Raw genomic sequence first — 13315 nt, 5'->3', positions numbered from 1 at the left:
GATATTATGGTACGGTAAGAGATGCTGCAGTAAATAAAGGTAGAAATGTGTGGACATCACTGTCACTGAGCTGGCTTTGTTACCTCGCCTTTATGCCAGATTTTTGCCTTCGGACAGCTACAACCGCATTTTCCTCTATGGCTCTCTGACATCTGGTGGCAGCATCAGATACTGCAGCTCATTGGCTTAAAAATCTTGACCAGGAGTGTAGCTCAGATATTAGATTTGCTGAAAAATAAGCTACTTTGGTACTGTATTTTGGAGGGATTTCCCCCACCCTGGTTTGGAACACTTCTACAGGGATAGGGTCATCCGGTTGGAAGAGACCTCAAAGGTAATCGAGTCCAACCCTCCACCCAGCACTGAAGGGTCAACACTAAACCATATCCCTAAGCACCAGGTCCACAGGCTGCTTGAACATCTCCAGGGATGGTGACTTCATCTTTGCCATGTGCTGATCATTCCAATGTTTGGTGATGTTTTTTGTGAATAAATATTTCCTAGCATCCAGCCTGAACCTCCCCTGGTGCAGCCTGAAACCATTTCCTCTAGTCCTGTTGCTTGCCACCAAAGAGTCTGTCCCCCTGCTCACTCCAACCTCCCTTCAGTTATAGAGAGCAATGAGGTCTCGTCTCAGCCTCCTCTTCTCCAGACTGAACAACCCCACCTCCCTCAGACACTCCTTGTAGGCCACATGCCCCAGGCCCTTTGCAAGCATCCTTGCCCTTGTCTGGATATGCTCCAGCACTTCAGTGTACCTCTTGTAGTGAGGAGCCCAGAACTGAACACAGTATTTGAGATGTGGCCTCACCAAGGCTGAGTAGAGAGGAGTGATCACCTCCCTGTTCCTTGGCTTGGATGCCTTTGGCTTTCTTGTCCACTTGGGCACACTGCTGACTCTGACTGGTATTTAATTGACTGTCAACCAGGTTAGACACTTCAGTGAGTTGTGGCTTTATATATGAAATATTAGAAATGAAATGCTAAGCTGGTATTAAGGTGGTGCATCTTGACTTAAAATGTTGCCAGTAAAATTCCCCTCAGAATTGCTTTGATGCTTAGAGAGCATAAAGTGTATAGAGATGCTGCAAAAGAGGTAAAGGCCATTGGCTGGCTCTGATATTTTCTTGCTCTAACAGTTAATTCTCCAGATAAGTTTGCTGGTTAATTGTGAGAAAATGGTCAGGTCTGGAAACAGATTTCAATTTCTGCTTTTGCTAAGAACAACTTAATTTTTTTCTGTTCCTTTCTTCCCCTTCTTCATTGCTCAGTAGAGGCAGAAAAGAGGATAAACCAAGCAAAGTGGGCAGCAGATGCACATATGTCTGTGGCAGGTGCAGCAGTATATAAGCTCACTGCAGTTCCAGGTTTGTGTGGCTGCTGAGAACGTGTCAGTGAACCTCTGCCTGCTACTCAGGTGCTGTCTCTCTAACAAATAACATGATTTCTCCATGAACACCAGTAGCAGGAACAGATGGATGAAGTGTTACTAATTAGAAAGGGCAGCTTGCTCTGTAATGGATTGTTTTCTACTCACAGGTTCCCCTTGTAATACGTGTTTCTGCCTTCTTGCCAGGTGAGCGTAGTGAGGCCTCGGTGGAGATGTAAAGCGATAGTGATTAATGTTGTGAGGCATAGTGCAGATTGCACCCCCATTCCAATTTTAGGCACAGGGCTTGAAAATCCAGCTTTCTTTTCTTCCTTGTTCTCCAGTCCCAAGATGAGAAACCAGACAGCTAATGCTGGGAAGCATAATCCCCACAACGTTCCTAGTGTCAATGTGCCATCCCATGTTGTTGAAGGAAAAAAGGCCCTAAAAATTAAACCCTGCATGTTACAAGGATTTTTATTAGTCTGAATTATATCCAAGTCCATTACAGCTTATTGAGTAAAATATTTACCATATGTGTTTTCCCACTGTGAAAGACAGCTAGACTTGATGAGATGTTTAAATGCTCAGATGTTTTGGATGAGGAATTGAGAGAAAACTCTTAGCTGATGGCAGAGGCAGTAGGAAGGACGATATGAGCCTGTGAAATGCCTCAAGATCTCCTAAGCTATAAAATTGCACTCTGCAATCTTTTGTGCTCAAGATTATTTAATCTTAACATACATAGCAATAATTTCCTGCTCACCAGTGAATAAATGATGATAGGAAAGTCTGCTCAATCTGATTGTCTCTTTGTCTACCTCCTGTCTTGGAGAGCAGTGTCCCCTTCATATCAACTACTGTCTTCTCCCTGTAGTAAAGTGCAGTTTCACAAAATCACTGAATTACAGAACCTTAGAGGTTGGAAGGGACTTCCTGAGAGCATCAAGTCTAACCTCCCTGCCAAGGCAGGATCCCCTGGGGTAGTTGATACAGGACTGCATCCAGGCAAGTTCTGAAAGTCTCCAAAGAAGGAGACTCCACAACCCCCTGGACAGACTGTTCCAGGGCTCTGTCACCCTCACTGTAAAGAAGTTTCTGTTCATGTTGAGGTGAAACCTTCTGTGTTTCAGTTTGTAGCCATTGCTCCTTGTTATATTGCTGCTGACCACCGAAAAGAGAGTGGCCTCATCCACTTGACACTCACCCCTCAGATATTTGTATACATTGATCTCAGTCTTCTCCAAACTAAGCAGCCCCAGATCTCTCAGTCTCTCTTCATAGGGGAGATGCTGAAGTCCCCCAATCATCCTTGTGGCTCTCTACTAGACTCTTTTCAGCAGGTCCCTGCCTGTACTGAACTGGGGAGCCCAAAAGTGGACCCAAATTTGATCTCTCCTTCTTGTCACCTAGCTTTTGTGTGAATGTGAAATGAACTTGAAGTGCTGAAATGTTTGGCTTCATGTAGTGCAATGGCTCCCAAGTGTGCTCTGCAGAGTAACCCACACCTTAGTAGAGGGATTGCTTCATGGATCACAGCATGTTAGGGGTTGGAAGGGACCCAAGGATATCTTTGAGTCCAATCCTCCTGCCAGAGCAGGGCCACACAATCTAGCTCAAGTCACAGAGGAACACATCCAGACAGGCCTTGAAAGTCTCCAGAGAAGGAGACTCCACAGCATCTCTGGGCAGCCTGTTCCAGTGCTCTGTGAGCCTATGGTAAAGAAGTTCCCCCTTGTGTTGAGGCGGGACCTCTTTTGCTGCAACTTACACCCATTGCTCCTTGTCCTATCACAGGGAGCAAGTGAGCAGAGCCTGTTCCCCCTCTCCTGATCCCCAGCCCTCAGAGATTTATAAACATTTATTAAATCCCCTCTCTATCTTCTCTTTTCCAGACTAAAAAGCCCCAGGTCCCTCAGCCTTTCCTCATAAGACAGTGTTCCAGTCCCCTAATCATCCTTGTAGCCCTCTGCTGGACCTCTCCAGCAGATCCCTGTCCCTCTTAAACTGAACACAGTATTCAAGATGAGGTCTCACTTGGAACTTCAGGCTTATGTAGCACCCGTGGGGTAGTTACTCCAGTCACTTGTTTATAAAAGTGGTGATTCCATCTATTTTAGATACATCTGCAATTTAACAGTTGGGTCTACAGAGGGAGAGGACAGCTTTCTGCTTGCTGTTGTGCATTGGCATATGACTTGAGAGCACAGCCTATGTGGAAGAACATCCCAGCACTGCTTTATTTTAGCATTGCTCTGGGGAAAACGAGCTCAGGACCCTGCCACCACTGACCCAGGAGGGAATTGCAGTTACTTCCTTCTGTACAGAAAATGCCTCTGTGCTGAAATAGAAGATTTTGATTTCAAACCTTGATTTAACATTTGGGAGAATGTTTGTTCTTTGTTTTTTTTTTTTTGGCTGTCCTGCTATAATTCTTAAAATAGGTCAAGGCTGAGATCCAGATCATCATAAATCACTTCCTCTGTAAAGGCAAATGTTTTCCTATGTGGCCTAAGGGATGGAAGTCAAGTCTGACAAGGTGCACAGACCTGCATCTTATTCTTGGCTCTTCTATGCTGTTGTTTTTTTCTCTATATGGAGAGTGGTGCTTACCTTGCACAGCTGGAGTGGGGTTTAATAAATCCCTCTATTTGCACAGCACTTTGAATATACTCAAGCAAAATGCTGTTACTTTAATGGCCTTGGGGCTCTGTGCAGTCTCCCATGACACTGGGTTTTGAGAGCCAAGTGGATGGGCAGAGGGAGGCCGTTACCAAACACACAGCTGGAGCCACCCAGCATGCTGCCTTCTGAGATCTGCCTGCTGCACCTCCTAGCCAGCCCAAAAGGAGGGGGACACTGCTTCTGCTGTGGGATACATGCTGTCTGTGGGTAGAGCACAGGCTTTCCAGGACTTGTGCAGATGTCTTAGCTGCTTTCTGTGCCCCATGGCTGGAGCATCCTGTGGTGGAGAAGCTGCCCGCAGTGGTGATGAAGCTGCTGTGGGAAAGTTTCCTTTAGCAAGACTGTCTTGCAGATTTCTGTGCATCTATCACTGACTGCTAGAAATTTGGACCAAATGGTTGTGTCATCTGTTGGTGTTTGGAACATAAGAGGGGATTTGACCTTTGCTTAGATGTCAAACCATGCCAGGATGAATTCCTACATCATATGTAAATGTCTAAGGACAAAATGGTCACTCAGCCATCTTAAAGGTGGATTAACAACCTCATCTCTAATCTTCTAAAGATTTAAGGCCATAAACCAGATCACTGGTGCTGCTGTCTTTAGAGGGGAGCAGGGCTTCTATATTTTTTAGCAGAAGGCTGTCTTACATGCTTGAGGTCTCACCTGCTCGGATTTTCTTTGCTAAATAGCTGACCATACTGGTTTGGAGGGGAAGGTTTGGTCTGCAGTAGAGCAGGGTAGGGTTAAAGATGTGACAAGGATATAAACCAGCTGTAGTTAGAGCAATAAGTATTTGCATATCAGTGATCAAGTTTCTCCACAGCTCCTTGTACAAAAGAGATGCTTTAGTAAAGCACATAGGGCTTCACAGATGGTCTATAAAATATCACCAAAACATGGTGGTGGTTGCTGTTCATTTCCTTCCTTATCTTCATTTGCTGTCTGAATCAGTCTTCGTTTTCCGTCTTCTCACTCTGAATTTCCTCTGTCCCATCTTGACAAAGTTAATTCCAAGTGGAACTGGCTGTCACCACAGTGATGCTCATGCAGTAGGTCCCCCTACCTGCCAGGGGTCCAAAGTCTTGGTGAAGCTGGCTATATGGGAGCTGCAGGAAATGCAGTCCACAAATGGACAAGGGATGGTAACATAAAAGGCAGAATTTAACTTGCTGTTAGTGGATCCTTTTCCAGTGATATATCCAGGACACTTGAATGTTAGTGGAAAGCAGTGGACTATTAGAGAACATGGGGAGGAAAAGGCCTCCAGAAAAAACATTTCACTTACTAATCATCTGTAAGGGAACAAATTTAGGATGGCAGTGCTGTGTGGACAGCACTGTGGTGCCCTGCTGGAGCAGTGGTGTCCTGCTGGAGCAGTGGTGTGCGCTTTCCCATTCTAAGAGGAGGAGGAGGATGAAAAAGACACCGTTCCTAAGTCACCTAAGCTGAAGAACCACTGCATAGGTGCTGCTTTCAGAAAACAGCCCAGGTGTGAGAGAGGAGCTATGTGGAAATCTTGAATTACTCCACTTCTCCAATGAAGAAAACAAAACTTGACTGTGTCTACTCAAATCTATCCAGGACCACCACATTGCATTGGCATATTTCTGGTGCAAATTTCAGTCTGGCCATGAGCTTACTAAACAGCCTCTGAAAAAAAAATGCATTTTGATCCTGCAAGAACTGCATTTCACCCATGTTTATCATGTCAAGTCTACACTGCATTAAGCATTCCTAGAAAATGGAAGATTTATTGGAACTGTGGTGTGAGACCTGCATGTTTGCTGGAAAATCAGCGCTTGGAGCTGACAGGTTCAGCCCAAATCTCACATCGGAGTCATACCACTGTGTTCCGAGGTATGGGTTACTGTCATCTTCTTTCTCCATCTGTCTGCATGCATACAATGTGAAGAGCTTATAGGTGGCATTTGATACAAAGCAGCAAGTGTGAGAGGGTGAAGGATAATGACTGATTAGTAGCACAGCTGACTGCCAGTGTATGTAACACTTCAACGTGCACTGACCTGCCTTTCTTCATCTAAACTGCATGCCCTTTGCACTTCTCCTGCTATGGTCTACATTTCACAGAACAACTCAGAGCCTTCTTGAGGGCACTCCCTTAGTCATCAAGTTCCTCTTGGCCATCCTTAGAGCTATTTTATACCTTCCTGACTTGCTAGCTACTCTGATGCAAGCTCCTCCTCCAAAGAAAAATCAACACAGGTGCCTTGGGTAATGTTCATTTTGCTAATGTGCTTTGCTCTGATAAGAGGAATGACTGTCACTTGAGATAGCTGAAAAGGGAAATGAGGAATTCATTCAGCAGAGTACAAATCATGTTGCTTTCTCTGCCAGCAGGCAAGCAGGTACCAGTGGTTAGAGTGAGGTGGAGAATTGCATGGTGTGGGAGACGACATTGTGATTCCTGCTGTACCTTCATCATTCAGTACTTGCTGCTATCTCACTCTTCACCCTAGAAGTGAGAGGATAGGATCTGTTGTCTCTTGCTCCCTGGTCAATAGAAAAACAGCCTTAATACTCCTCTTTCTGGGCCTGTCTTCTCCCCTTCCTGCTCAGTACAACAGGAGACCAGGGCTCCTTTCCACTGTCTCTGCTCAGCCTGGGTGGCACATCCCTATTTTCCTGGGGTGTTTAGGGTGTTATGCTCTGGGTAGTGAGAGGTTGAGCCCTGCACTCAGTTTCTGCCACCTCTGTCTGAGGGAAGGGGATGGAGGGCTTTTGGGATGGGACATTGAGCAGAAGCTGGGTGGTGGGCAGGAGAGTTGCAGCAGTGCACTCTAGAAGTGACAGACGTGGGAACATCAAGCAAGCACTTGAACATGTGCCACGAGAGCTACAAATCCTCACAGAATTTTAATTGGGGGGAAAAAAAAATACCACATACACCAAAACAAAACAAAAAACCACAAAAAAAAAAAACCCCAACCCAATCCCAAAGTGTCTTAGCCGCTCCTTTTCCTCACTGCTGCCTCAGCCAGGAAGGGAAATAGCCCCAATTTGCTCCCTCCAAAGGCCTCTTCTTTTTTGAAGGATGATTTGCAGTTTGTTCTGAACAGTTTCTCCACGTGGCTGTTAAGTCCATCCTATAACACCAGACACCACCAGAGCCCTTCAGTTCCTGTGCAGAAAGTGTGGCTTTGCTGTCCTCACAGGCTGCAGGGTTTTTGCTCTGGGGGAGACTCAGCCTGCAAAGGTGAGCACTGCCACTTCACTTGGTAGCTGAGATTCATCTGGAGTACTATTTGTTCTACTTACATTTTAGAGCTATTTACTTACACAGAAGGATAAATGAGCGCCAGGAGGCTGGAGCCAGGCTCTTCTTGGTGATGCCTGATGACAGGACGAGGGGCAGTGGCTGGAAGCAGAGGCATAGGAAGTTTCAGTAAACACAAAGGAGAATTTTTTTACTGTGAGGGTGACAGAACACTGGAAGAGGCTGTCCTGGGGGGCTGTGGAGTCTTCTCTGCAGATATTCAAGACTTGCTTGGATGTGTTCCTGCTTGAGCTGGTATAGGTTCAGGTGAGTACTCCAGGTCACCCTCAGTGAGCTGAAAGAAGCAACTCAACATGGAGAAACTCAGCCTAAGGAAGCCTACCCAGCACCCGTGAGCAATGTCAGAGCAATCATGAGCCGAGCCTAGCCCTACCTAGCCGGGGGGCCCACCAGGCCCCCCGGCCTTTGAATCCCCTCCACCATCCACCCAGTGAAGCACCACAGAGGACTCACCGGTGATGATCCGAGGAGGATCCTTCTGCCCAAATGGGCAAGCTTGGGGCTTGCCTTTCCTGGGGCCACTTATAAAGGGGAGTGGGTAGGGAGGGCAAAGTGGTGACACCTGGGGTGGGAGGAGACTCCCAATAGAATCCAGATTGAAAAGGGGAGTGGGCAGGGAGGGCAAAGTGGTGACACCTGGGGTGGGAGGAGACTCCAACAGAACCCAGGTGAAGTGGGTTTATTTCAGAGAGTGGGCAGAATCATCAGCTTTAAGCCAGGTGTTATGAGTTTGGGGGGAAAAATGGGGAAAATGCATTGTGCAGGAGAGAAAGAGGTGGATATGGTGGAGAAGGGAGGGAAATGAAGAGGAAAAGGATGGAGATGAGAACAGGAAGATGGAATGGTCTATTTGCAGTCATCTTGAATGTTAAATTGCACAGCAAGTGATCTGTGAATCTGGGCAGTCCTGTTTTCCTTGTATTTCTTTGCCTTTCTAACATTTGTCAGCTTAGCTTATTTTTTTTACAGACTGGATAAAGAGAAATATTTTTGCTTGGTGTTTTTGGAGATCAAGTTGAAGTATGTAACAAAATTATATACAAATCATTACTGAATAGAAGTCAGCAGTAAGATTTTGTAACACTTCATCATGAAGAACAGTTTGCAAATTATGCAGAGACGTCTACCAGGAAGCCAGAAACATGCTCTGATTTCAGCTTGGAGAAGAGAAGACTCCACAGAGACCTAATAGTAACCTTCCAGTACCTAGAGGTGGCCAACAAGAAGGCTGAAGAGGGACTGTTTACAAAGGCCTGAAGTGGCAGGATGAAGGGCAGTGCTTTTAAACTAGGGAAGAGATTTAGGTTGGATGTTAGGAGAAAGATCTTTACTGTGGAGGTAGTGGAGCACTGGAACAAGTTGCCCAAGGAGACAGTTGAGGCCCCATCGTTGGAGATAGTCAAGTTCAGGCTCATCAGGGCCCTGGGAAAACTGAGTTAGTGCAGGGGAGTTGGACTAGATGAACTGACTGCAGGGGAGTTGGACTAGATGAACTTTGGAGGTCTCTTCCAACTCAAATTGTTCTATGGTTCTACGGTTAAGTCGACATGTACAGGTAGCTGGGGCTTCTGGGACATGGAGGAAGAGTTCACAGGATCACAGGATGTTAGAGGTTGGAAGGGATCTCCAGACATCATCAAGTCCAACTCCCCTGCCAGAGCAAGACTATGGAATCTAGCTCAAGTTGCACAAGAATGCATCCAGATGGGTCTCGAAAGTCGCCAGAGGAGGAGACTCCACAACCTCTCTGGGCATCCTGTTCCAGTGCTCTGTGACCCTTAACATCTTGGATTTGAGCAGAAATGCCTACACAGCTTTGACTGTTGGCTCATCTCTCTCTGCTCTGAACTTAGTTTGGGTTTTTATGGTGGAGCAAAGGGTGGAAGGAGTAATCCTCTGTAGCCAACAGGTTACCTTTTCCCCAGCTTTATGATGTGCTACTTTTTCTGGCCTTCTTTGGCTTCATCTGCCCATGCATCTGGTGGCACAGGAGCTGCACAAGCAACTCTCAGCCAAGCAGTGGTGTCACTGAAGCATTGCCATGTTACACAGTGCCTCCTGGGACCCAGCAAGACCGCAACCTCAGCTTCTTACCTCCAGTCACATAGCTCTGTATCTCTGGCATCTATTGTGTGTTTGCTTGACCTGTCAAAGCCTGATTTAAATCCCCAGCCTTGATCATTTCTGTTTGGGAACCATTCATGACCTGCAGAAGGCAACTCTTTTCAGCATGAGCAGCCCAAACTGCAGCTCCCCAGTCATTCAGACCCTCTCCTAGGTCTCAAAACTCTGCTGACCTGGGCAAATCTGTGCTTTGTTTTACTGTCTTGGTGGCCAACACTACTGGACACGGTAAGATGTGCTGGAGCAGTAGGCATACTCCTGTGCAGGTTGTTGCCTGGTATAGTTGCAATCTTTCTTCTGCTGCCTCATTTCTGCTTGCCTCCTTGCTGTCAAACAAGATGTGGACTATCATGAAACTAGGCTTGTGCATTAGAAAATGTCTTTGGTTTATCCTGCTTGCTTCTTCTCAGGAGGCAGGAGGGAGAGGAGGGGGAAGAGGCAGACAGTGGAGAAAGCAGACTGATGGGCTACCCACGGCTCTGCCAGCAGGATGGACAGTGGGAATATTTTCTCCTGCTTCCCGTGTGCCACCCAGAGGTACTTGTGGGAAAAAGGCTCTGGGAGCTGACCTGGGAACACAGAATGGAAAACATGCTCTTGTTTATCAGACCAGGGTCCAGAACTGCAGCAGGAGCTTAAGCCATTTAAACATACTCATCTGAGGTGCTGCAGGAGAAAACCATTTGAGCAAAATGCATGAGGTTTAGTTAGAAGTTTTTATGGGGTGAAGGAAGTGGCTTCACCATTAGTTACAATTGAAGTATTTTTAAAAGCAGATCACTTACACAGGGTATTCCTGAGTTTTCAGTGCCCTGCTATGTGGTGCCAGCCATTATAAATGTTGCATTTTTGTTGTCTTTCACCTCTAAATCAAAATAAAGGAAATAAATTTAAGCAGAACGTCTGCTCAAACGTTTACCGCACTCTCTCACTACCTCTGAAACGCTTTCTGTTGGAAAAAAGACCTCTGAGATCATAAAGTCCAACCATCCAAACTGACTGTCAATTACTGCATTTTATTCGTTTATTTTTGACTCTGAGCCTGAAAGCAACTGAGCAGAAAAAGTATTTAATAACTGAGAAACTTAAGGGAACAGTAGTCATAGCCCAGTGCTGTTAACATCCTTTGGCAAAGAAAGATTAAGCGCTGCTGCCGTCAGTTAAGCTGAGGGGGTGGGAGGGAGTGGGGGGAAGAGAGAGGGGAGATGTCTGATCCACTTAATGCAAAGTATAAATTGATGTCATTTTAATTTTCTTCTTTTAAGATTTCCCACTTTACATGTAAATACCAGGCAGTGGTGTGGCTATCCTGGATTTCCTATCCTCGCGAAGAATGTGTTCATCTACTGGACCTTAACTGATCACACTGAGTTAAAGGGAAGATAATAAAAAGCTATGGAGTGAATAATGGAAGGGTTTAAAAAAACGAGGCATGGGGGGCAGCAGATAGAATACAAGTGTAATTTTGGAGGGAAAGCCAGAGCTGAGATTAAGGGTATATTTCTGGACATCTGGCTGATCTGAAGTCTCTTCTGATGATTATCTGGCAATTGTTAAACCTGCTGCCTTTATGTGTGGGATTAGGGCTGCTTAAATATGTATGCAACAGAAAAATAAAAGGCAGAATGGTTGTTGATTCTGTGCAGCATAATTTGTGTAGCTCTTAGTTTGGAGTCGAATGGATTTTGCTTCTGCTTCGGTTTGTGTATATTTTGATTCTTGGCTTGGTTTGGATTCGTTTGGGGTATTTTGCTTCTCAAAAGTAACGTCAAAGCAAGACCATGTATGAGAGGCTTAGTGATAAAAGAGAGTTTAAGATGAAAAAGTGACCATTTTTTTAATGGAGCTGATTTAGGAAGGAAAAATGGGCTTCTTCTTAGTTACATCTGAACAATTGTATGAAAATTAGCATCTAATAACACTGCATCTTCCTTTAATCCCTTTCAATGTTAGGGGGGTTTAATTAAAGACTCTTTTGTCTTTATGCCATCTACTTTGAGATCCTAACCTTTTATGAGTAACACCAATGGTGGCAGGGGCTCTGCTAACATCCCAGGCACTATTTGTAAAGAAAGAAAACTACTAGGAAAAACACATTAATATCAGCTCCCATAGAAACACTCAAGCATTTCATTAGCAGTTGTGAGATGGAGAGACAATGGGGAGGGCATTATTGGGTGAGAGGTGGTGAATGGAAAATTAGCAAGCAGAAAATCAAAGTTTGATCATGAATAGCCCCTGACAACTGCAGAATCACCTTACTCTTCGTGTGTTTAAATTTCCATCATGCCCCTGATCAGAAATGTCTGAGGCCACATAATAAATAAATAACTGCACCTTCACAGGAAATAAAATGCAATGTGATGGAGCAGTGCCAGCAAAAAATGCTCTGCAGCCATCTGCTCAGCATCAGTCCAGCACCAGCCAGCATGCTGTGAACAGCAAGTACAGATCATTCCTCAAGGACTGATGGTCAAAATGTCACTGATACTATGTTCTTTGCTGAGTGTGTTCAGTGTGACCTTTTACTGTCTCTGGGGGTGTTTCTACTTACACATCTATATGAAAGATGTACTGTAAATGTGCCATGTCTACATTGGAAAGCTAAGGGTGGGGAGTTGCCAGTGTGGACCACTTCAAGCTTCTCTGTGCTGAGTGCAAGTCAGGCAGAGCAGAGGTCTCTTGGAAGGAGTCAGGATTTGCAGGTAGCCAGTCAGGTTAAAGACTTGATTAGGTCTCTGAAAAAGACTTAACCTGAGTATAGATTTTGTGGTATGTAGAAATACAAGGCGTAAAGCACTTCTCAGAGGAAAGAATCTGACTGCTACCACTGATAGCTACACTGTGTGATGCTTTTGCATGTTGACCAAACTCTGTCTCAGAGCTGATACCTCCAGAAATCCTGTTGAAAGGCTCTTCCAAAACTCATTTTTGTGAGGGGTTAAGCACCTAATTTCATCCCAAGACAATACAGTTGTGATTTTATACCCATGCAGTTCCCTGAGAGTATACAAGGGAAGCCAGCTGAGCTCAAACACAATTGGATTTGTTGTCAGGTATTGCTGTGTTCAGCAGAGCAAGCCACATTCTCTGTTCTTTCCTGATACAGTAGGCTGATCAGAGGTGGAAAACCTGAGCATTTCTTCTCTAAATCTTCCTCTGTGTCATAGTTGAACATGGAGCACCTGAGTCATACTCTGCTCCCGAGGAGATCTGATCAGTGAGTGCTTTGCTGTGTGGCACCCATGTTTTCCATCTGCCTTGTGGTAGCACCTCATTTGCACAAGCATTCTCCTCACCTACATTGCACTGGTAGCTAATACTCACTGGAGTGGAGTAGCTGGAAAAGGTCTTTCCTTTCATCACTGATTACTGATGACTGAGACCTGTTTTTGGCAGCTATCTGTATTCCTATGGACATTACTTCAGTTAATTGTGTGGTTATTATTTTGCTGTGAAACCCTTCTGTTTCCTCCAGTGTCCTCTATTGATAGTATTCCTCTGTGTGACAGTGTTGGCCAGTTCTAGCACCAGTAAGCTTCCCTTGGGACAGTCCCATGGGTAATTTTTGTGATGCTCATAAAAATAAGTCAGCTCCAATGCTCTCAGAAGTCCTCTAATAACTCCAATCAGCAAAGGCTGTTGCAGCTTCCCCTGTGCTGCCAGCAACTTTACCTGTTTCTTTTGCAGCTCTTTTGGTCTGTTTTCTGTGTGGTGCTCTGTCAGCAGGTTTACTGAAGGGATGGTTCCAGCAGTGTATCTGTTGTGTAAAGAAGTGAGTCAGCTTTTCAGAAAAGAGTGATTTGGGTTAATTTGCATTAGCTAAGCTTTGATATGCC

At 45.2% G+C, this 13315-nt stretch overlaps 1 protein-coding gene and 1 long non-coding RNA gene across 4 annotated transcripts in view; one reads left to right on the top strand and one right to left on the bottom strand.

Annotated features, from left to right (window-relative positions):
- The window catches only part of TSPAN7 (tetraspanin 7), a 111587-nt gene that overhangs the window by 53721 nt on the left and 44551 nt on the right, over positions 1-13315 (top strand). The gene's annotated exons all lie outside the window — the stretch shown is intronic.
- On the bottom strand, positions 5789-7886 carry LOC135179868 (uncharacterized). Of its 3 annotated transcripts, none has more exons than XR_010304166.1 (3): positions 7806-7886; positions 7355-7433; positions 5789-7161 (listed from the first exon to the last, which is right to left on the bottom strand). It is a non-coding gene; the product is annotated as an uncharacterized LOC135179868 (long non-coding RNA). The 3 variants fall into 3 exon arrangements; XR_010304167.1 differs by having other exon boundaries at positions 7334-7626; positions 7806-7872; XR_010304165.1 differs by having other exon boundaries at positions 7355-7626; positions 7806-7872.

The sequence above is a fragment of the Pogoniulus pusillus genome, chromosome 12 (genome assembly GCF_015220805.1).
Source record: "Pogoniulus pusillus isolate bPogPus1 chromosome 12, bPogPus1.pri, whole genome shotgun sequence".
NCBI lineage: Eukaryota > Metazoa > Chordata > Aves > Piciformes > Lybiidae > Pogoniulus > Pogoniulus pusillus.
Note: the sequence above shows the minus strand (reverse complement) of the source record. Positions and strands in the feature narration are given on the sequence as shown.